This window comes from Myxine glutinosa, chromosome 8, assembly GCF_964187855.1.
Source record: "Myxine glutinosa chromosome 8, kmMyxGlut1.1, whole genome shotgun sequence".
NCBI classification, from domain to species: domain Eukaryota; kingdom Metazoa; phylum Chordata; class Myxini; order Myxiniformes; family Myxinidae; genus Myxine; species Myxine glutinosa.
The window spans coordinates 151,514,227-151,539,664 of record NC_136268.1 but is presented as its reverse complement, the minus strand read 5'-3'; the positions used below and the strand labels follow the sequence as shown (position 1 = coordinate 151,539,664).

The 25,438-nt window shown below is 47.3% G+C and overlaps 1 protein-coding gene across 1 annotated transcript in view; it reads left to right on the top strand.

Annotated features, from left to right (window-relative positions):
* Window positions 1-25,438, top strand: part of SLC1A2 (solute carrier family 1 member 2) — a 192,731-nt gene that overhangs the window by 100,361 nt on the left and 66,932 nt on the right.

The following is a 25,438-nucleotide window of genomic DNA, read 5'->3' as shown; positions in this document are numbered from 1 at the left end:
AGGGCCCTTGTCTGGGAACGTAAGTAAGGCCGTTAAGATTCTTCGCTGTGTCCCTTTTCTATGAATACTGTACATTTGTGAATAAATCCTGTGGGTTGTTTCCAACCTGGCCGTCATCGTCCTTTCACCATTGACCTAGCATTGCACGAATTAAAACCGCTCGATCAGGATCCATAGTGTTAACGGCATGCGTTACGCGACGCACAACCGCTCGGGCGTTAAATACCAGCATGACTCGTGCGAGGTTCAGTCCTTGTTCTCACGGCTGCATGTGTTGAAGGTACTTGGGTCGTGACCGTTAACCCTTCCGCGCGCAGCTGCGGGCTCGGCGGCTGGAATTGCCCAGCAATCCGTCCACCACGAGTATAGTGTGGGTGGCGGCCTCGTGGACTCAGAGCTCGAGGGGGAGCAGGGCTTAACCCCCCCCTCAGTACGTCAATGAGCTCGAGATCCGCAACAAAATTGGTGTCAGGAGTGGGATATTTGGACCTGGAGTGCACTTCACGTACTCAAAATTACAAAATTACGAGCGTACAAAATTTAGTGTAAAACCCAATTTTTTTGAGTTCATGCAATGGCTGGCCAAGACGACCAGGTGCCGGTGGGAGTAGAAAATGCGGACGAACTAATGACCCAGGACCAGCAGGAAGAATTATTAGAAGGGGAAGTTGATGAGGGTGCGGCAGGAGGAGGAGAAAATGGCGGCGCCTCGCACGTGGCGGCGGAAGCCGAGCCCGCTGTGCGAGCTGGGTTTAACCTCGAGTTGTTCTTAATCAAAATGAATGCATCCTTGGAGGTGCAAATGAATCGGATGGATAAAATGAGTAATCAGATGGACACCATGAGAGAGGAAACAAACGGCAATATGAAAAAGATGGCTGAATGGATGGATGAATGAAATGGATACCCAGAGGGAGGAATCAAACTGCAACATGACAAAGATGGGGGAGGACATTGGGCGTAAGATGAGCAGGGAGGTAGCAGTGGTAAGCGACGAGTTGAAGCGGTGCGAGGAGCGCGTGGAGAGGGAGTTGAAGCGGAGCATGGCCAAACTGACTGGGGCTATGAGAGTAGCGACGCGGGAGGAAGAGAAACCGACGAAGGTCGAGTTAGAAGGGGAGATTTCGGAAGCGCACCGGGAAATAAAGGAGGTAGACGAAGGAATGGTGGAAATTTTAAAAAACACAAGGAGAGACGGGGAGTGAATCAAGGGAGGAAGTTATGGAATATGTACAAGGTTTGTGTTCGCACCGTGATGACATGCTTGCTAACCAAATAAAGAGTTTGCAAGTGCTGGAGGAGAAGCGGGGGAAGGAGAGCCCCAAGGTGAGTTGCAATGGCGGGAAAGTGTTTGGTGCGAACGGGTGCTCGGCGAGCTTGGGGGTCGGGCGAGATCTGGGCGTTCGAGAAGGGCCCATTGCGAGGTGTGCGACTGGTAGTGGTACGGAGTGTGAGAGAGAGTGCGTACCGGAGTGTGTGGAGATAGAGTGCGTACCGGAGTGTGTGGAGTGAGAGTGCACACCGGAGTGTATGGTGTGAGAGTGCACACCAGAGTGTGTGGAGCGAGAGTGCACACCGGAGGGTGTGGAGAAAAAGTGCACACCGGAGTGTGTGGAAAAATAGTGGGAGGAATCAATTTCCCGGGGGGGGGGGGGGGGTGGGCTATAAAACACGGCCCGGACCCCCACTCTCTCTCTCTCTGGATTCTCTGGCTCGGCACTCTTAACTCTCTCTCTGCCCCGCCACTCTCTCTCTGCCTGGACTCCCTGAATATACGTGTGCTCTGCCTCGCTGACCTTGAGATACTTTCCTCGGATTCCTGCGACGTGCACGACCGTGGGCAACGCCCCTGCCGCAAACATCCCTGGCTGTAGTGTCCTGGGGTTGGAGCGATCCTTGGGGGTATCTGCCAAATGAGCCCATCCAGGCAAACTACACGAGCGGCCGCACATTGGGCGCATTCCCCTCATCCTCGTTCAGTCCCCGTTCTCACTGCTGCGTGTGTTGAAGGTATTCGGGTCGTGACCGTTAACCCTTCCGCGCGCAGCTGCGGGCTCGGCGGCTGGAATTGTCCAGCAATCCGACCACCACGAGTATAGTGTGGGTGGCGGCCTCATGGACTCGGAGCTCGATGGGGAGCAGGGCTCCTCAGTACGTCGACGAGCTCGAGATCCGCAACAATATATATATATATATATATATATATATATATGCATATATATATATATATATATATATATATAATTATATATATATATATATATATATATATATATATATATATATAATTATATAATTATATAATTATATAATTATATATATATATATATTATATATATATACATACATACATACATACATATACTGTATATCTCTTCTCTCTATATTATAAAAGAAAGTTTTTGTTTGTTTGTCTGCGCAAACTAATCTCCTGAACGGTGAAGGATAGGAGGAAACCTCTAATACAAAAAATGTCGGGAGGGGCCCCGGGAATGTTTTAGGCTAGATGGCAAGGCCAGTCGTGGCAGCTTCGACCGGGCTGGGCCCATTTCGCAATTAAAAGCTGAGCTGAATTATAGTAGTCAATCTTCGACGGCAGCGAGTAAAAGCTGAATTATGGTAGTAAATTCATTCAAAAAGAATCAAAAATTTCGGGACAGACCCCGGGAAGATTGTAGGCTAGGTGGCGAGGCCGGTCGAGGCCACCTCGGCCGAGCTGGGCCTATTTCACAATTGAAAGCTGAGCTGAATTATAGTAGTCAATCTTCGACGGCAGCGAGTAAAAGCTGAATTATGGTAGTAAATTCATTCAAAAAGAACCAAAAATGTCGGGACAGGCCCCGGGAAGGTTGTAGGCTAGGCGGCGAGGCCGGTCGAGGATACCTCGGCGAGCTGGGCCCATTTCACAATTAAAAGCTGAGCTGAATTATAGTAGTCAATCGTCTAAGGCCGCGAGTAAAAGCTGCATTATAGTAGTAAATTCATTCAAAAAGAACCAAAAATGTCAGGACGGGCCCCGGGAAGGTTATAGGCTAGGTGGCGAGGCAGGTCGAGGCTGCGTCGGCCGAGCTGGGCCCATTTCACAATTAAAAGCTGAGCTGAATTATAGTACTCAATCTTCTACGGCCGCGAGTAAAAGCTGAATTCTGAATTATAGTAGTAAATTAATTCAAAAATAACCCGGGCAACGCCGGGTGCTTTCAGCTAGTATATATATATATATATATATATATATATATATATATATACATATATATATATATATACATATATATATATATATATATTTTTCATATACATATATATATATATATTTTTTTTTCATATATATATATATATATATATATATATATTTTTTTTTTCATATATATATAATATATATATATATATATATATATATTTTTTTTTCATATATATATATATTATTTTTTTTCATATATATATATATATATATATATATATATATATATATATATATATATTAGGGTGGTGCTCAAAATAATTGTTTTAACATATTTACTGGGACATGGCTTTATGTTGTTCCTTTTGTTCCAAAATGAAAAGACATCAAATATGAAAGCAATCTGATTTTATTTAGGGGTGCCACATCAGCCTTCAAACTAAAGGTGTCTACAAAACTTTTCTATATATGGATTGAAAGCAAAACCAGAAGTTTGTTTTATGAAAATCCACCCTCCACTCACTTTCTTTGTATTCTAGCAAACACAAGTTACAATAGCTGCACAAATAGCACTATATTGCTATGAAAACTCAAATTCAATGATAACAATCCAAATGTTCAGTTCATAAAATGAAGAGACACCATATCACATAATATTTATAAACCCAAATATAATGAGAAATGTAACTCCTATTTCTGGGCCTGTTTCACCACTGTTGCCTTCTTGGCATCGGGGTACATCTTCCTGTGAGCAGCAACAACTTGGAGCAGAGCTTGCTTTTGCTCTTCATCCTTTGTAAGGAGCTTATTGTAGTCTTGTATCAATGCGACACCCCTTTCTGCCCTGTCGTTCACCACGACTAAGCCACTGGCGGCTTTCTTTGCTTCCTGAAAGCTGGTTTCTTGCTCCCATGAACCAGGATCCTTATCCATCCAATCAGTTGGGGTCCCTAGGATGCTGAAGAAATGCTTGGTGTTTGGCGATTGACAGGGCGGTTCCTCGTTTGATAGCTGGTCTCTTTGGAGAGGGGTTTTCACCGTCATTTTTCAATGCTTCAATCATATTGATCTTGCTTTCTTTGTCAATTCTGGTGTCAAAGAATGCAAATGCCACTAGTACTGGGCTCATGTACCACGTGTGGCGGCCAAGTGCCTTCAAGGCTGCCTGAGCCATCTTCTGATTGATTTGTTCAAACTTTTCCAACTTCTTGAAGAGGTTAATGTCATTCAGGGGAGCCTCAATAGCTTGTGGAGCCCGAAACCAAGCCTGTCCATACACAAGGCAGACAAAAATGTTGAAGGCTCGGAGTTCTCTCGCCTCTCGAAGTGTCAATTGGAACTCTGACCGAAACATGAACACCTGTAGTGAATCTAGTGCTTTTGCCACCCATCTGGCTCTGTGCATTGCTCCTGGAGCCATGATCCGGATTCCACGAGGTGGGATTCCTCCCATGTAGATGACAGTCAGTTCTAGGAGTTCACGATAATCATCTCGTGGCTGCTGATCTTTCAAACACACAAGAGCAAATTCCAGAGCTTCATCCATCATGTCATTGTTCTGTGCAAACTCAGCTGCCGTATCAGGATCTGTGAATCCATTTTTTGATTGGTGATGGGCAATGGACGGCCACTCCGCCTGAAACCGCTTAAAAAGCTGGATGTCAGGGCCTGATGAAGGACCGAAAAGAGTGGTGAAAACATCTCCCAGAATGATTTCGTGCGCATGATGGCGGCAAGCCAAATGAATTAGTTCAGTCTGTAGCTTCTTTTCAATGAGGACAGCAGCCCCTCCACGAACACCTGAATTGCTGGCCGTTGTGTCAAAAGACAAAGCCTTCACCTTGCCCACAAGGTTCCAGCTCTTCAGTGTGTCCACTACAGCGGTTGCCATAGCTTCTCCTCCCCCGTCAGGTAACTTGGGAACATTCAACAGCTGCTCCATTCCATGGTACTGGTTGGACACAAGGATTGGAAGACGATCCACCTTCACATGCACAAAATCTCCAGTGACATCGGGAAGAAGCTTTCCATCCCAATGGACCACTAAAGGACCCTGCACATTATGAAGAAATGCTTCTTTTATTTCGTCCATGGTTTTGCATCGATGCATCATGCGATTCTGCCGCACTGTCCATCGGTTCAGTGCCAGCTCTGCAGGATCCCATCCTACTGCTCTACAAATGAATGCCAAGTTGTGGACTGCCATTCGGTCACTTGTTTACGTACGATCCAAAGAAGCTGCGACTTCAGGAGTGACAATGTTGATAGGCCTTCTTTTCTTGGGACGAGATATCCCACCATCAGATGATGAAGAACCAGCCTGTGCCGTGGTCTCAGAGTCAGAGTCTGAGTCTGTGACTTCCATAGCAGTAGCACCCTTCATGACCATTTCCTGTCTCTTATCTTCCTTCTCTGCCTTAGTCTTCTCCTTTTCTTCCCTTTCTTTCTTTCGCTTCGTTTTTGCTTCCAACACAGTGTCTACAGATCCCATTGAAGCCTTCCTCTCTGAGAATTGATCGTGAAGAAACTTCCTGTCCTCGGGGTTGGTGATTATGGCCTCCGAATCTGCATGCCTAAGATCAAACGTCTTCTCCAAGGAGGCCTTGAAGGATGCTTCCTTTTTCTCTTGGGTCGCACCACCCCGCTTTGCACCTTTTTGGAGGCTCCTCCATTCTTCATATAGCCTCTCCAAACGATGGATGCAGTGCTGCTTCGTCGTTGTAGGTAGGTGAGCTTTTTCCCAGAACTTCACAACCTCTTCAATGGTGAGGGTTGCACTCTCCCGGGCAGTGCGATTCTTCTTCTTCATGTGATGGAAAAACAGGACAAGAGATTGATGCACAGTCGGGAGCTTGGCACCTTTGATGGCATCTCCAGAAGTGGACCCAATGAGATACACATTATCCTGAGCCCGAGTTTTCAATGAAACACTGGTACTAGCACATGCCATATCTGCAAAATACGCAAGAATGTGGGTAAAATCCTGTTAATTCTTACTCCACAGGGTCACTCTCTACAAAAGAGCCACAGTCAATAAGTTAGGCCTACATATTACACACTAAAAAAGCGTACCCCTGACCCCGGGAACCTGTACAAAACATGCATGAAAATTGCCCAGATAGTGATCATAGGAAGTCTCAAAACTGTATGTATAATATATTGTATATAACTATATATATAATGTAAAATATGTATTTATGTATATTTATTATTTTATGTATATTTTATGTATAAATTTAATGTATATTTAATTATAATGTATATATATTGTATAACTATATATTTATTTATTATATTTAAATTTTAATATATTATATTTATTTTTAATATATTATTTAATGTATTATATTTGTCTATATTTGTATAATTGTCTATCGTATAATTGTATATATAATGTATAATATAATATATATTATTATTATTTAATGTACATTTACTATATATTTATTTTTAATATTATATTTAATGTGTATATATAATTATGTATTTATTTTGTGTATATACAGCCCAAAAAATGGGAATTCCTATTTTTGCATGGGGGAAAATTCATCACTGATGTGGCACCCCTAAATATTATTGGATTCCATTCATATTTGGTGTGGTTTCCTTTGACACCACAAGGAACAACAATAAACCATGTCCAGGAGAACATCTGCATTTTGATTTTTTGAAGCCCACCCTAATATATATATATATATATATATACAGACGGCATTTAATATGGAATATATATTTTTTCTTGACTTGGGTTTACTTTCTTAACTCAGTATATCAATCTGGTGAGTTTCTTTTACACTTTGGTGATTTATTTGTTAAAAGAACCATGTCACTGACTGTCTGCCGCAGCAAGAAGTCAACAACAGGATTATATCACAGGTGGCGTGGCAAAATGTACGGACAGGTGCATTTGATGATTGGCTTCACAGTCGCGTATACAAGGGTTGTTGCGTTCTGTATTAGTGGAAAACAACTGCTGCACGTCTCCAAAAGTTATTGCCGCTTCCTCTGGAGATGGTCCGTCAACTCGACAATGCTGTTTGTCATGGAGTGGTGGCTTTACGAAATTACGGCATGAAACAGCGTGCTATTGCTCGGCAGTATGGCATCACTCAAGGTCAGGTGTCAAAGATCCTGAAACGAAATGCTCAGAGGGGTGTCCCTACTCCAAAACCGAGGCCAGGATGTCCCCGCAGAACCACAAGGAGGGATGATCGCCAGCTGCACCAGTTAGTCCGCAATGGCCGTACCAAGTCAGCTAATCGGCTTAGGGCTGAGTGGCAGCAACTGACAAATGTGCCTGTATCCAGAAGGCTAGTCAATCAACGACTGGTTCAAGCAGGCTATCGTACCAGGCGTCCCCTGAGAAAGCCACGCCTGACCAGACAACACCGCCAGCGCCGATTGCAGTGGGCCAGAGAGCACCGTCAATGGCAGCCAGGACACTGGAATCACGTGATCTTCAGTGACGAGTCTAGATTTCTGGTCTATCGTCAAGATGGCCGTGTCCGAGTGCGCAGACAAGTGCATGAAGCCTACAACAAAGATCGTATAGTGCCAAGAGTCCAAGCTGGAGGTGGTGGGGTGACTGTTTGGGCTGCTTTGCATGCAGGGGGCAAAACTGACCTGGTTGTTCTGAATGGAAACCTGAACCAGTTCAAGTACAGGGCCATTCTGGAAGAAACATTGCTTCCATTTGCTCGTGCAGCCTTTCGAGGAAACTTTGTCTTCCAAGATGACAATGCACGGCCTCATCGTGCTCGCATGATCCAACACTTTCTTGCTGACCGTGGTGTAGAGCATATGGAGTGGCCTGCCATGTCCCCGGATATGAATCCGACAGAGAACTTGTGGGCAGAATTAACGCGTCAAATCGACCACTTGGACCAGCAGCCGACCTATGTGCGTGAATTGCTGCAGGCTATTGTCACTGCATGGCAAGCGATTCCTGTCCAAACCTTGGCAAATCTCGTGAACAGCATGCCTCGACGTGTACGTGCTCTCCTGAATGCTCGTGGGGGTTACACGAAGTACTGAACTGTAATTTTACTGTCCGTAATCCCAGTCGTAATTTAACTTTTGTTTTTGTTAAAAAAAAAATTGGCTGATGTGCAAAATATAGAGATACTTCTGGAAAACGTAGAGAAGTTTAACACAGTACTGTCCGTGAATTGAGTTCGATATCAGTTTACATCACTTTCAAGGATCAATTTATTTGCTTCGAAATGTCAAATGTGGTTTTTGTTTCTTTTAAAGGTCACATTAACAAAATCTAGAATAATTTCAACATAATTCCAATGAACTTTTGGTTCTAAGTCATCTTGAAAAGTAAGTTTACCCCCACAAAAATATATTCCATATTAAATGCCAAGTCTGTATATATATATATGTATGTATGTATGTATGTATGTATGTATGTATATATATATGTATATATATATATATATATATATATATATATATATATAATATATAGATATATATATATATATATATACATATATATATATATATATATATATATATATATATATATATATATATATATATATATATATATATATATATACATAGTGTAACGAATTTGAGAAAGTGTAAACAATGTGAGAATTATGGTTTTGTTGTGTGGAAATGTCACCCTCCATAATGTAAAGAAAGGTCGAAGCTCGTCCTCTTAGTTAATTCCATAAACCTACACGCAGGGCACCATATATCCTTTTAAATAGTTATTCCCTTATTCTATGTAGTTTAAGGCTGTGTTTCCCAATAGTTTGACTCCATTGCACCGAATTAAATAAGAGTAGGCCCCATCTGCAAAGTGGTGTCAGGTTTGGACGGTTTTCGCGGCAAATGTACTCCATTGAGCACGCAGTCGGTTGGAAGAAGAAAGGCGGGTCTCCACCTCGTCATAGAGAGGAGGAGTGAGCCAGCCCCGAACAACCAACCAAGTATAAGGGGTTTGGCTTGAGAGGGCGGAGAGGGAACAATCTGGGAGGTTCGCAAAGGTTCAAGGGTGGGGCTTATATAACCCGCGGGAGACGCCCCCACGAGAGATGCGCTGGAGATGAGCAGGTATGTCCAAGCCGCCGTGATACGTGCCGCGCTGCAGGAAATACGGACCGAGGCAACGCAAGGAGTGCACGACGCAGCAGTGCGGAGAAAGGAACTTCGCCCGCGCAGTTTGGGACCGCGGGAGTTCGCACAACCGCGGCTCGGCTTTTTGATGGCGGTGCCTTCTGGCCCGACCGTGCCCAGTCCCCGCTGAACCTTCCTTGCCTCTAAAAGCCATCCATCTCCAAGCCATTCATTCCTGCCTGCATTTCCCCGTGTAAGTGTGAATGTTCGTCTGTCTTTCACGTTGTCCTGGGGTATTAATTAAGCTTGTATAGGTAAGCTAATGATTTCACTGTGTCTCCTGCTCCTTCCATTTCCCTGTATATAACCTTGACTGCTCTTTTTGCTTTGGCTTGTGTAAATAATTAATAAATCCTGTTACTCCTCCGTACGTCTTCTTCTTCTTCTTCACATTCGGTCGCTTTAGAGGTTTCCCAATTGGATGTACGCGGCGCGATTCGGCCAATGAATAAATCGGGTCTAGTCATTGGTAACCGGCTCATGGTGCAGTCCGCTTCGCTCGGCGCAACTAGTCCATTACGCTGCGACCGTGAGCGGGGGAGTATTTCCTCGCGTGTCGGGGAGCGCTGGTATTTTAATAGGTAATAGGATGGTTTAGGCCTAATACCCTACCCAGCGTCGACCGGCCGTGGCGTCATACCCCCCAGGACCACGTCGGTCAGTCATATAAGCAAGGGGACTAATCCCCCCTTGGTAAGTGGGGAAGGCTGACGTTGGATTCCGTAACATTTGGTGTCAGGAGTGGGATTCGAGGCCCGAACCAAATTTTTTATAACATCAAAAAAAGAAAATTTGGTCTAAATTACGAACGGCCGAAATTTTGTTTAACATCCCAAATTGAGTCGTGCCATGGACAATCAAGGCGATCGGATGCAGGTGGGTGAGTTAGAAGGGGGGGGTAGAATCGACTCAGGACCCCAGGGAAATGTATGTGGGGGAAATGGAAGAGAAGAGCAATGGCAATGTGGTTGAGGAGGTATCAGGCGCACAAAATGGCGTCCTCGCGCACGTGGGTGCAGAGGCGCAAAATGGCGCCTCGCACGAGCGCGCGGTAGCCGAGCCCGCTGTACCAGCGGGCTTTAACATGCAGCCGTTTGACATGCAGCAGTTCATGGCACGGTTCAGCGAATATATGGCAGAGTCGAAGTGCGACAACGAAAAAAGAAGCAGGGAAATGAAAGAAATGGAAGACAGAAGGAGGGCTGATAGTGAGAAAATGGAAAGCAGAATGATGGGGGCAATGAGGGACGAAGCGAGGGGTACCAGCGAACAGTTGAGAGACGGGTTCAACAATAAATTTGAGGGATTAGACAATAAATTTGCGGGTTTAAACAATAAATTTGAGGGTTTAGACAAGAAATTTGAGGGGTTAGACAACGGGATAAAAGGGGTGAAGAATGGGTTAGCGGGGCTAGAAAACAGGATGGAAGACAAATTGCGGGCAATCGGGGAGCAATCCGCCCGAGAAATTAAACAAATGGGAGAGCAGATCGAGGAGGTGAAAATCGGGTTAGACACTAAATTGGATGCTCAGAGGAATGAATTGGGACAGATGAAGGCGGCATCTACTAAAGAAATGGAGGAGATGGGGGAGGAAATAAGACGAGGTGTAAGCGAGGAGGTCTCGGGGGTATGCGAGGAGGTAAAGCGAGGTGAGAAGTGTATGGAGAAAGAGGTGAGAAATAGCACGGCAAAGTTACAAGGGGGCATAGAAGATCTGACGCAGGAGGTGGAACAGCTCACGGTGGGACAAAAGGAACTAGTGGAGCAGGTGGAAAAGAACACCGCGGTACTAGGAGGGTTGAAAGCGACACAAAACGAAATCAAAAATGACTTAATAGCGACGAAGAGGGAATGTCGGATGGTACATGAGGGGTTGACAAAGAGGTTGGACGAGGTGGCAGAGGCAATGGAGACGAAAGACCGGGAGGTGAGGACGCACATAGAAACGGTTAAGGTGGCGTTAGAGGAAGAGATAGAGGGGGCGCACCGGGAAATTAAGGAGGTAAAGGAAAAATTAGAGGAAGTGGAAGAGGGGGTGAGTGAAATTAAGAAGAGACGGAGGGAAACTAAGAATGAGATAAAGGAGGAAGTAATGGAATATGTACAAGGTCTGTGCTCAAATCGTGATGGTGTGCTCGCTAACCAGATAAAGAGTTTGCAGGTGGCGAAGGAGGTACGGAGACGAGGTGCCGAGGTGAGTGGCGATATACGCGGAAATGTATATGGTGTGAGGGGAGATTCAGTCGGCTTGGGGGTTGGTTTGGACCCGGGTGTTCGTGAGAGGCCGCTGGTGAAGTGTGCGACAGGTACGGAGTGTATGGACAGAGGAGGTGTGCGAGAATGTCCGACTATGGGGTGTGTGAGGAAAAAGTGCGCGCCGAGGAGTGAGTGTGCTGTCGAGAGTGAGTTGGTCATAGCGCGTGTGTGGGGGGGCACATGGAAGCGCGTAGTGGGGAGTGTTACAGGGGATGTGACGGAAGCATGCACACCTGTGGTGAGTGTTACGGAGGGTGTAACGGGAGAGTGTGCGCAAGAGGATGTGAGAGAAAGGTGTGTAACAGAGGAGTGTATGGGTACAGAGTGCGCTGTCAAGAGTAAGGGTGAATGCGCGACCGAGAGTGGTGGTGAAAGTAGTAAGAGTGACACGGAGCGTGAGTTGGTGGTGGCAGGTGAGAGAGGATGTACACCTGGAATGGAAGGATGCACACCTGGAATGGTCGAGCGCGTATGGGAATGCACACTGGAGTTAGTATTGAGGCACGTGATTGGGTGTGCAAGCGAGTGCACACCCGGGGTTGTCACAGAGGAGGTGACCGAGGAGGGGGCGTGAAGAGGTGTGTTGGTGAGGTGTACGAACGACGAGTGTGTGCCAAGGTGTGCGGTGGTCAGGTGTGTGACAAAGACCGTGAGCGGGGGAGTATTTCCTTGTGTGTCGGGGAGCGCTGGTATTTTAATAGGTAATAGGACGGTTTAGGCCTAATACCCTACCCAGCGTCGCCTGGCCGTGGCGTCATACCCCCAGGACCACGTCGGTCAGTCATATAAGCGAGGGGACTAATCCCCCCTTGGTAAGTGGGGAAGGCCGACGTTGGATTCCGTAACATTTGGAGTCAGGAGTGGGATTAGAGGCAACTCTGCCGTCTCTGCCATGGCAACTCTGCCATCCCTCACAGAGGGGGCAAAGGAGCAGTAGGTTTATGGGGTCGGCAGTGAAAACTAGCCCGGGAGGGTTAGGATATAATGATAGGGATCTAGAGAAGATGACCATAGGTAACGGTAAGGTTAGGTAGTGACAATGATACCTGTAGTGGGGACAGGTAGATTAGTTTGGATTATAATGACGAGGGAGCGCAATAGTTTAAAGCGGCGACGGGAAAGCGCGAGTTTTAGCAGGGCAACAGGTAGGTCAGATGATGCCGTGTGTGTGTGTAAAAATGTATTGTGAATTGTATTGAGCGTGGAAGTGTATGGAGCAGTGAGTGAGGAACGATTGAGATTGCACAGGTGTGCAACTGAACAGGTGTATGGAGCAGTGTATGAGTGAGTGATGGTGATGTGGGTTGTGTTGACCAAATGGTCCCAGGAGGAAGGAGGGTGCAGGAAGCACCAGTAGGAGTGATTGCACAGGTGTGCAACTGCAGGTGTATGGAGAATGGTTGTGTGAAATACATGGAGTGTGGAATATATGGAGTAGGGAATGGATGGTATGGAGTGAGTATGGTGGAAACTGTGGAGTGGAGTGGATGGTGCGAAGGTGTGGATGGGGGAAAGGAGGATGGACCCCATCACGAATACCCGGGGAGGGTAGTGTAAGAGTTAGGTAGAGGGTACAGGTAAATTGTGGTTGGATATTGGCATCTGTGGTGCGTGGTGGAAGAATGATGGTTGAATGGGTGCATTAGTGTCGTGGAAATGGCTGGGCGTGTGGCCTATTAGTATGTGTAGTTGGTTGAGCACTCCACCACTGTGAGGATGTCGGCCAGGTGAGGCCGCAGGTGGGCTCTGGGAGCCGGTAGAGTTGTGGATGGGGCCCGAGGATCCGGAGGACGGACCCGGGTAGCCCAGTGCCAGAGAGGGCACCGAGTGGGGAGAGCGCCAGAGGGCCTTCCCCAGTTAGATAGGTTAGGGTGAGGAGCTAGGTAAGCTCGGGTGGCAACTACAGTGGTGGAGGTGTGCAGGTGGGTAGACCTGCTGGGAGAGCTACACGACTCAGCCCGGAAATTGTGCAAGGGCACCGGGAGATGAATCGGGGGAGTGAGACCCCAAATTGAGAAGCACCACAGTTTGGTCAATGGGAATTGGTTTTTAAAACCCATAGTGTAAGCTGGCCAATGGATTGGCAGGGAAAGACCCCGGGTAGTGTAAAGTGTGTTAATGTCAGTTAGAGGATAGTTAGGATGGAAATCTCCTCGCACCATCTGCATCCACTCACCTGAGGTGACGTACCTCCACACCATGCCAGTTTGTTTTTATTATTTTTATTGTGCAAATGTTTGGAATGTGAGATGCATCATGACGTGGGTGTGACATTCTGCTTTGTGTTCCATCTCTCCCTCCTTATGAGGATTGATGATGAGTTGGTGATGGCAAATTTTGGTTGGAGGGATTGTGGTGACGAATTTGGTATAGGGGAAATATGGGGGAGACGTGACAGTAGTGACGAATTTGTAAAGGTGTAGGTTTTTGTAAATATGGGGAGGGGCAAGGGGGGGGGGGTAGTGTAGGTCACATGTGGGGGGCGTACGGTAGGGACGAGCATTTCTCACTTCGCTCTCCGTACGCACCTCGTCCTGCATTACCTTGTTTGATGTGTACCCTTGTGACCCTACCCCCCTCGCTCACCTGTCTTCTTCCCCCCCCCCCCTTGTCTCCCACCCGAGGACTGGGCGTCGAGGGGAGCGTGCGGAGGTCGCCTTGTGTGCCAGGACCCTCACAACCAGCATGCATTGCATTGATGTACCACTTTATGGACCGCTGTTCTGCGGCCAAGTACCACTTGATGGACCCCAGGTTCTGGGGCAGGGCACCTCTGCTGGGGACCGGCCATAGTGGCCAGGTAATCTTGCTTGCGGACCTCGGTAAGGCGGCACCTATGCCCAACAGGTGGACCATCCTTAGTGGGCCCCTGTGGCCCTAAATAAAAAATGGACACTCTGTGCTTTTTATTTCCAAATAGGCCGCAAGAAGAGAGAAGACATCGGGAAGAACATCGGCCCAGCAGAGAAAAGGAAGACCACCACCAGTTGCTTTTTTTGTGTTTATTACAAACTGTAATGACTGCACTGGTTGGTGCTTTTGGGTGCTTTGGTGTTATTGGTACTGGTGCATCGATGCAATGCGTGCTGTCTCCTCCCTCCAAACAGGAATTTCCTTCTTTTTGTTTCCCTAAAAAGAAAAAAAACACAGGTCCTGGGTTGCGTTGTAAATAAGGAATAACGTCACTGTAAATAATGCTCCCCACCGTAAATGTATAGTTTGAAAACAATTCCGCAATTCGGTTAGCTGTGGGCGCAAATCTGTTAGGCAGGGTGCAATGCAGCAGGGGGACATATTTATTTGTGTTTTTAAACTGTCGCGCTCAGGGTCAGGTTAATTATAGAGGGAAGTACACCTACGTGTCACACTAAAAGTAAAGTTTCATAGGCCCGAGCACGGGCCTGAAGGAAGGAGGGTGCAGTGTAACGAATTTGAGAAAGTGTAAACAATGTGAGAATTATGGTTTTGTTGTGTGGAAATGTCACCCTCCGTAATGTAAAGAAAGGTCGAAGCTCGTCCTCTTAGTTAATTCCATAAACCTACACGCAGGGCACCATATATCCTTTTAAATAGTTATTCCCTTATTCTATGTAGTTTAAGTCTGTGTTTCCTCATAGTTTGACTCCATTGCACCGAATTAAATAAGAGTAGGTCCCATCTGCAAAGTGGTGTCAGGTTTGGATGGTTTTCGCCGCAAATGGACTCCATTGAGCACGCGGTCGGTTGGAAGAAGAAAGGCGGGTCTCCACCTCGTCATAGAGGGGAGGAGTGAGCCAGCCCCGAACAACCAACCAAGTATAAGGGGGCTTGAGAGGGCGGAGAGGGAACAATCTGGGAGGTTCGCAAAGGTTCAAGGGTGGGGCTTATATAACCCGCGGGAGACGCCCCCACGAGAGATGCGCTGGAGATGAGCAGGTGTGTCCAAGCCGCCGTGATACGTGCCGCGCTGCAGGAAATACGGACCGAGGCAACGCAAGGAGCGCACGACGCAGCAGTGCGGAGAAAGGAACTTCACCCGCGCAGTTTGGGACCGCGGGAGTTCGCACAACCGCGGCTCGGCTTTTTGACAGCGGTGCCTTCTGGCCCGACCGTGCCCAGTCCCCGCTGAACCTTCCTTGCCTCTAAAAGCCATCCATCTCCAAGCCATTCATTCCTGCCTGCATTTCCCCGTGTAAGTGTGAATGGTCGTCTGTCTTTCACGTTGTCCTGGGGTATTAATTAAGCTTGTATAGGTAAGCTAATGATTTCACTGTGTCTCCTGCTCCTTCCATTTCCCTGTATATAACCTTGACTGCTCTTTTTGCTTTGGCTTGTGTAAATAATTAATAAATCCTGTTATTCCTCCGTACGTCTTCTTCTTCTTCTTCACATTCGGTTGCTTTAGAGGTTTCCCAATTGGATGTACGCGGCGCGATTCGGCCAACGAATAAATCGGGTCTAGTCATTGGTAACCGGCTCACGGTGCAGTCCGCTTCGCTCGGCGCAACTAGTCCATTACGCTGCGACCGTGAGCGGGGGAGTATTTCCTCGCGTGTCGGGGAGCGCTGGTATTTTAATAGGTTATAGGACGGTTTAGGCCTAATACCCTACCCAGCGTCGACCGGCCGTGGCGTCATACCCCCCAGGACCACGTCGGTCAGTCATATAAGCGAGGGGACTAATCCCCCCTTGGTAAGTGGGGAAGGCTGACGTTGGATTCCGTAACAATATATATATATTGTTGCGGATATGGGATTTGCATCCATCCATATCCGCTTGTAAATATTCCCCTATTTCCTCAATACTTCCCAACTATCCCCAATCCCCCATTCCCTAGTCCCATTTTCTGTAAACAACACTCTGTAGACCCGACCTCCCCCTATTTCCCCCATTAAATGTCGTGCCCAGGTTCACCGCATCTCATGTAAGACAACTATAGGACATCTTGCTAGTTATTCTTAGTCTATGTCAGTTAAGGACTCGTTTCCATTAATTCTGACCCTTCGTTGCACCAGAATGTGATTGTATGGCACCGTTAGGAAGTTTAGGACCTCCCAATACCTCCCCGCAGCTCTTCCTCACGGTTCAGCAACAACAACAACAACAACAACAGCAACGGCAGCGGCGTGCACAGGGAGTGCGCGCCCTCACTCCGGCTTGGTTGGTAGGGGGTGTTGGGAGGGCACGAGGCCTTCCCAACGAGCCGCCATCGAACATGTGCTCGACGGGGTTACCAAATAGGGGCTCCCTGTCAGCTCCTCGTCAAGGGCGGAGCCCGGTAACCCCCGCACCCAATGGAAGCGGCGGACCGGCCCCATGGGGGCGGAGCCAACCAGCCGAGGGCGTGTCACTCCCCGCTGAGCATGCGCAGGAAGAGGGAGGTGACGTCAGATGCGCGCTGAGCTTGAAGCAAGAGAGACGTCCCTTCCGAGCGCTGTGACACCTCCCTGCATCTCTTGGACCATGCTTGATCCTGTCCCCGAGCCAAGGTGCACCTTGTGCTATCAACCTACCTGTCGATTCCTGCCATCAATCCCTGTGTAAGTCTACCTTGTTCCGTTTGTCTGTGGTCTGTCTGGGATAAGATAAGACTGTAATTAAGTGCCCATCTCTTCTGTGTCTTTACCTCACTACCTTGTAATCTACCCCCTTTTCTCCACCACTGTAATTATACCCTCCTCCGGAGGTCTTGAGAACTGTACCCCTTGCGTCGTTTCATCTATCCCAGTCGTTGTGTCCTTTCCATCATTGATTTAGCATAGCGCGATTTGGTCAACGTCTGGGTGGAATCGGGGTCTAGTCGGGGAATAACTGTTCGGTCGCGGCAATACCACCGCTCGGTAAATAACATCTAAACCGCGTCCGTAACAATATATATATATATATATATATATATATATATATATATATAATTGTGTCACGCTACCAGATTCTTGTACCAGATGCTCAAATTATGGATTTCGAGTTATACCTGCAGCATTAAAGTACCAACCCTGTACCTTCATAAAATAGCAGGGTTGGTCAAATTGGGCAATTACAAATTCATTAAAACAAAAATTTAAATATTCATGTGTTCCCCCAAATGTCAAGTTTTTCAACTTTTCATGCCAGAAAATCTTGAAAATTTCGCAAAAAATACCAACCAGTAATTTAATAATAATAATAATAATTCATTTATTTTGTATAGCGCTTTTCCAGAAGCCCAAAGGCGCTTTGACAGAGTGGAAAACATAATGCATAACAATACATGAAAACAACAATTGCAAAAAGACAAGAATCAAGAAAACAAACAGCAGCGATATACGGCATATATATAAGACAAGAATCAAAAAGACAAGACAAGAATCAATAGGGAAATATTTAAAGCAAAAGGAGGGAGAAGGAGAAGAGATAGTCAGGGGTTAAATGCTGTGGGTTGAATGTTGAATGCAGCGTTGAACAGGTGGGTCTTTAGTGATGTTTTGAATGTGGTGAGTGAGGAGGAGTCTCTGATGGTGTGAGGTAGTGAGTTCCAGAGGGTGGGAGCAGCGATGGCGAAGGCCCTGTCCCCCCAGGATCTGAATTTAGTCCGGATGGAGGGGGTCAGGAGGTTGGTACCAGCAGAGCGGAGGTTGCGGGTGGGAGTGTGTCTGGAGAGGAGGTCAGCCAGGTAGGATGGGGCCAGGTTATGGAGGGCTTTGTATGTCAAGAGGAGGATTTTGTACTGGATTCTCTGGGGGATGGGGAGCCAGTGAAGCTTGTAAAGGACGGGGGTGATGTGGTCACGGGTCCGGGAATGAGTGAGTAGACGGGCAGCGGAGTTCTGAATGTATTGGAGTTTATTGGTGATTTTTGAGGGTGAACCATAGAGGAGGCTATTGCAGTAGTCCAGACGGGAGGTGATGAAGGCGTGGATGAGGGTTTCTGCAGCCGTGGAGGAGAGGGATGAGCGGAGACGGGCAATGTTTTTCAGGTGAAAGAAGGCTGACTTTGTGATCTGTTTAGTGTATTTGTCGAAGGAAAGGGTTTGGTCAAAGATGACGCCAAGATTCCGGATGTGAGGGGAGGTGGATACTGGGATACCGTCGATGTTGAGGGCAAAGTTATGGGTGGATTTTGTGAGCGTTTTTGGGCCAATGATGATTATTTCAGATTTATCACAGTTAAGCTTGAGGAAGTTGATTTGAAGCCAGGATTTTATTTCAGTGATGCAGTTTGTCAGGATAGAGTGGGTGTCGGTGGAGACGGACTTGGTGGAGATGAAAAGCTGGATGTCATCGGCGAAGCAGTGGAATTGGAGACCATGATGGCGGATTAAGTGACCGAGCGGGGACAGGTAAAGGATGAAGAGGAGGGGGCCAAGAACTGAACCTTGGGGGACACCTTGGGGGAGGGGAGCAGTGGGGGATTTGCAGTTATTGATGGAGATGAACTGGCATCTGTCAGAGAGGTATGATTTAATCCAAGAGAGGGCAGTGCCGGTGACGTTAAAGGTGGATTCAAGTCGGGTGAGGAGGATAGTGTGATCGATGGTGTCAAAGGCAGCGCTGAGGTCGAGGAGGACGAGAATGTTGAGGTTGCCAGCGTCAGAGGAGAGGAGAAGGTCGTTGGTGATTTTGAGGAGAGCAGTTTCAGTACTGTGGTTGGAGCGGAATCCGGATTGGAATGTTTCATACAAGTTATTGGCAGAGAGATGATGTTTGAGTTGAGTGGCTACAGCGCGTTCCAAAACTTTTGACAGAAAGGGTAGGTTGGAGATGGGTCTGAAGTTGTTTAGGGTGTCAGGGTTTAGACCAGGTTTTTTTAGAATGGGGGTAACAGCAGCAATTTTGAGGGAAGGTGGGACGATGCCTGTAGACAGGGAGGAGTTTATTGTTGCAATGATAAGTGGAGAGAGAGCAGGGAGGGAGGCTTTGACAAAGCTGGAGGGGATGGGGTCAAGAGTGCAGGTGGCAGTTTTCATTCCTATGAGGAGTTCAGAGAGGTCAGTAGGAGAGATTGGGGAGAACCGAGACAGGGGATGGCAGGACAAGGGGGGGCAGGTGGTTGGAGGGGGAGCGGGTGCGGCGGTGGTCAAGCTGTTGTAGATGTTGTCAATTTTGCGTTGGAAGAAAGAGAGGAAGGAGATGCAGTTGTCTACTGTGAATGACTGGGTGGTGGTGTTCAGGGGGCGGAGGAGTTTGTTTATTGTTTAGAAGAGTGCTTTTGGGTTTCCGGAGCCAGAGTGGATAATTTGAGAGTAGTAGGCAGAGCGGGCGCGGGAGAGGGCATCTTTGTAGTGTTGTATGTGGTCCTTGTAGGCTTGGGAGTGAACTGTGAGACCCGTTTTATTGCGGAGTCTTTTCAAGAGCACGAGTTTTCATCAGGTGGAGTTCAGGGGTAAACCAGGGAGCAGAATGGGTGAAAGAAACTGTTTTGGTTTTTACAGGCGCAAGCTGGTCAAGGCAGGAGGAGAGAGTGTGGTTGTAGTAGTCAGTGAGGTCGGAAGGGGTGTGGAGGTCAATGAAGGGAGAAGTGGACATTTTTTCAGAGAGGGTGGATGAGAATGAGGTAGGTGAAAGAGCGTTTAGCTTACGGAAGTTGATTGTGCGATAATGCCTTGGTGTTGGGGCGGGGATGTTGATGGTCAGAGTGATGGCTAAGTGGTCAGAGAGGGTGAGGTCGGAGCCATAGAGATGGTGCAAATTTAATCCAGTGGAGCAGACAAGGTCCAAAATGTGACCACGGATATGGGTAGGAAAGTCGACATGTTGAGTGAGGTTAAAGCAGGTGAGTAAATCAGTGAAGTCAGTGGTTATTGTGGAGTCAGTGGAGTCCATGTGGATATTGAAATCACCAAGGAGGAGGATTGAGGGGGAGAGGGAACATAGCTGGGTCAGAAAGTAGGAGAAGTCAGACAGGAATGATGGGTGTGGTTTGGGAGGGCGGTAGACGACAGCCATGACTGACTGCGTGTGACCAGAGAGTTTTAAAGCCAGGTGTTCAAATGATGGAGCAGATGAGATGGAGATGAGGTTGGTCTTGATGTCTTGACGGTGGATAACGGCAATTCCACCACCTCGGCCCTCCGAGCGTGGTTTATTGACATAGGAATATCCATTGGGTGTGGTGAGGTTGAGTGTGTAGTAGTCCAGAGGTTGTTGCCAGGTTTCGGTGAGACAGAGAAAGTCCAGTTTGTTATCCAGGATGTATTCGTTCAGGATGAGGCATTTATTGTTGAGGGACCGGGTGTTGAACAGGGTGAGCTTGATGTTGTTTTGAACAGCAGGGATGAATTCAGGTGATTTAGCCAGGGTTCGTAGGCAAGAGGTGCGATCGTGTGGGTTGCTGTGACCAGGTGCGCTGGGACGAAGAGTGAGAGTGCGCTGAGCCGACCAGAGGACGGGGATGGAGTGACCTGATTGCAAATAAACAAACTTGCGACCGGAGCCACGGTGAATGTACCTGGGTCGTCGGAGGAGTCCATTTGATTTGATGGCAGAGATGCATGATGGGGTGGAGCGGGTATGATGGAGATGTTGATTCCCCTATCTTAGCTAAATTCGCAAATTTAGAATCAGAATCAATTTCTAGGGTTTAAAGGTTTTTTTCAAGCATGATGTTGGACAAGTAAAGTAAATAAAAGTACCATAAGAGTTATTGGCCGAGTGCCAATTCTTTTTTTAGCACCTTGCCAATATTGTGTATTTTTCACTTTTTTCCGAGCAAATAAGTTGTGACCAGCACTGATTTTAATTGGAATTTATGGGAAACAAACACGCACATGTTTCTTCTAATACCGCTGTATTTATTATGTACAGCATAATCTGCATTGAATCTTCAAGCATAATCTGCATTGCAACTGTACACAAATACTGTAATTCATCGCCCGCCATCTGTACGCCAGCCCAAGCTGTCATGCCAAAATATCAAGGCAAACTGACGAGTAGGCCTACATGTATAGAATTTTCACACACATGTTTGGTGAAGCCCCATTTACAAGACGTATGTACACGAGGCTTGACTTATCCATGAAGGACAAGAAATGCATGTGGCATCATACTACTTACACTTGAAAACCCCACGGGATATTAAGTTGGCAGCCAGAAGTGTGATTCAAAGGTCAAGTCATTATCTTGTGAGCCTAATTCACAAAGTACATACAAGTGCAGCATTGTTCAGTAAACGATATTCTTTTTTGTATACTGAATCGAGGCTCGTGAAAGAGCTGACATTTACTTCACAATCAAATCAACCAGACAAACAAAATATATAAAAAGAGGGAGCGGAAGACAAGAGAAGGGGAAGCACACAAACACTTGAGGGCACACAACATTTAAGAGCAGGGAGATGTGTGGGAGAGAGAGGGCTTGGGGGGAGGGGGGTGGCAGAAGTATCAAACACAGTATTGTGTCCAGTATATGAATAATATACACTATTTGTCCAGTATATGAATAAAATATCATGCACACTGGATGCACAGCACTGAACAGCATGTACAGGTCTTATCAATTGCACAAACTATGATGACTGTCTCAATCATTATCAGTCACGTATCAGTATTATTCATTATCAGTATCATTAATCATTATCTAAACAAACACGTGTAGCGACTAGTGCGCCACCAGGCGACTGTTGCCGCGGAATCGCGGAAAATAACCGTCGAGTCCGAAGCAAAATTCAGGCTTCAACGGTCATAACAGGTAATGCCACTGTCATAGAACGAAAGATCGTATATTTTTCCGTCGATGGGTGAAATATAAGACGAAACTGTGTCCAATAAAGGTATATTTACGGAAGTTTATTGCTGAGAAACGATCAATCCGGAAGCGAAAACGGTGAAACACGCGGCGCTGCCTTTCAACGGCGTTTATACGCAGTAGATGTTTAGCGCATCTGGTACAAGAATCTGGTAGCGTGACACATATTTTTATATATATATATATATATATATATATATAATATATATATATATATATATATATATATATATACATATATATATTGTTACAGACGCGGCTTAGATGTTATTTACCGAGCGGTTTGGTATGACCACGTCTGCACAAGTTACCCGATTATACCCGAACGTTGACTAATCGCGCTACGCTAGATCAATGAAGGAAAAGACACACGGCTGGGATTAAAATGACACGACACCAGGGATACGGTTCTCAAGACCTCCGGAGGAGATTATATTAAGGCGGAAGGTCAGATTACAGGGATGAGAGGTACAGCATAGTAAGATAGGCACTTAATTACGGTCTTATAATAGCCCCGACAGACGACAGATAAACAGGACAAAAACTGACTCACCCGGGGATTGATGGCAAGGAAAGCGGGTATTCGATGGCCAGCACAAGGTGCACCTTGTGCTCAGGGACAGGATAGCGCGGCCCAAAAGATGCAGGAGGTCTCTCAGCGCTCGGAGGTGGCTCTCTTGTCTTCTCAAGCTGGGGGCGCATCTCACGTCACGTCCGGTACGTGGCCGCGTATATCCGGCGGGGAGTGACACGCCCTCGGCTCGTTAGCTCCGCCCCAGATGGAATCGGCTCGTTGCTTCTCATTGGGTGCGTGCGGGGGGGGGTTACCGGCTCCACCCTTGACGAGGGGCTGACAGGGAGCCCCTTCGTGGTAACCCCGTGGAGCGCATGGTCATGGCGGCTAACCGAGCCGGTGTGAGGACGCACACTCCCCCCGCGCGCCGTTGTTGTAGTTGTTGTTGTAGCTGTAGTTGTTGTTGTTGCTGTAGTTGTTGTTGTTGTTGTTGTTTGGGGAAGAAGATGGGAGGAGGTAAGGGAAGGTCCTAAACTCACTACTGGTGCCATATAATCACATTCTGGTGCAACGAAGAGTCAGAATTAATGGAAACGAGTCCTTAACTGACATAGACTAAGAATAACTAGCAAGATGTCCGAAAGTTGTCTACGTGAGATGCGGTGGACCTGGGCACGACATTTAATGGGGGAAAAAGGGGAAGGTCGGTTCTACAGAGTGTTATTTACAGGCAATGGGACTAGGGAATGGGGGATTGGGGATAGTTGGGGAGTATTGGGGAAATAGGGGAATATTTACAAGCGGATATGGAGGCCAAATTCCATATTCGCAACATTGCACCCTTCTCTACCCTCGGGGCGTCCCGACCCGATAAATTTTTACCTATTTTAGTGTGGCACTCAGATGTAGTTCCCACTACTATTAACTCTACCCTGAGTGCGACAGTTTTACAGATATTCACAAATGAGTAAATATGTCCCCCTGCGACGTTGCACCCTTCTCCTCTCAGAAACACACCCACAGGATAACCGAATCCGGAAAGAATTCGCAAACTAAACATACAGCCGGTAGGGAGCATTATTTACAAGACTACGCTGCTATTTACACTACGATCCAGGACCTGTTTTTGGAGGAACACATGCAGATGTTATGCATAGAGAGAGCACGCATGCCAGCATCGATACACCAACCCACGAGTGCTCTGTGGCCTACGGCCTTTAATAACGTGCAGAGCACCCTTTTCCAGCACGAAAAGCACCACCCCCTCATGTACAGTCAGCACCATCCGGTGCACCAATAAAGTGTCTATAAATCATTGTGTGGTGTCGCAGCCGGCCGATGTTCTGCCGCTGGTCTTGCCTTCGTGTGGTGCACTTGGCCTTCTTACTTCTTTAAAAAATCAAGAAAGGCGCCAACCGCGTCCATTTCTTTATTGTGGCCTTCAGGGGGCCAACTGTTAGTGGTTCACCTTGTATGGCATAGGTGCCACGTTCACCCATAGGTCCATCCATGGGTGGTGCTTGGCCGCATAAGAACTGCGGTCCATGGTGGGTGGCCACAAACATTGCGGTCCATATGGTGTATCGATCCAGGCAGCAAACAGCGAAAGTGCAGGCCCACAACTGCGAAGCCAGCACCTCTCTCTCCTCTCTCTCTACCCCAAAGCCAGATCCTCGGAGGTGGGAGACAAAAGAAGCAGACAAGTGAGTAAGGTGGTAAGGGCGCAAAAGTGCACGCAATACAAGATGATGCACACTGGGGGCACATGGGAACCAGGTGAGACAGGTACGTTCCTATCGTACGCCCCCCCCCCCCCCACCAGGTAACCTACATGGCCCCTCCCTTACCCCTTACTGTATCCACAAAACACAACACTACCCATAAACATCTACTTTACAAATCAACAAACATCCCTACTGTCTTCCCCGTTCCTCCCATAAACCAAATTCGTCTTCTCTCCCTCCTAACCAATCAAATTTGCCATTTTCAACTCTCATCAAAATTTGCCATCTCCAACTGAACATCACAATTTGCCATTACCAATTCATCATCAGTCCCTCCTAAGGAGGGAGAGATGGAATCACCCCAATGTCTCATCCACGTCGTGATGCGTCTCACAAATCCAACAGCAGTCCTTACTTCCTGCAACACAAAACAAAGAAAACACAGGTGTGGAGTCATCATCATCACCACAGGTAAGTGGCTGCGTATGGTGCGACAGGTTCATCAATCCTAACTATCTCCTAAATGACTTTAACAACTTTACACTACCCGGGGTCTTTCTCCGGCCAAACCATTGGCCCTCTTACACTATGGGTTCTAAAAGCCAATTCCCATTGGCCAAACTGTGGTGCTTTTCAATTTGGGGTCTCACTCCCCCGATTCATCTCCCGGTGCCCTCGCACAATTTCTGGGCCGCGGCGTGTACCTCTCCCAGCGGGTCTACCCACCTGCACACCTCCACCACTGCAGTTGCCTCCGAGCTTACCTGCTCCTTGCCCTACCTAACTACCTGGGGAAGGCCCTCTGGCGCTCTCCCCACTCGGTGCCCTCTCTGGCACTGGGCTACCCGATCCACACCCGGGATCCTCAGGCACCCACTCACAACTACCGGCTCCCAGAGCCCACCTGCGGCCTCACCTGGCCGACATCCTC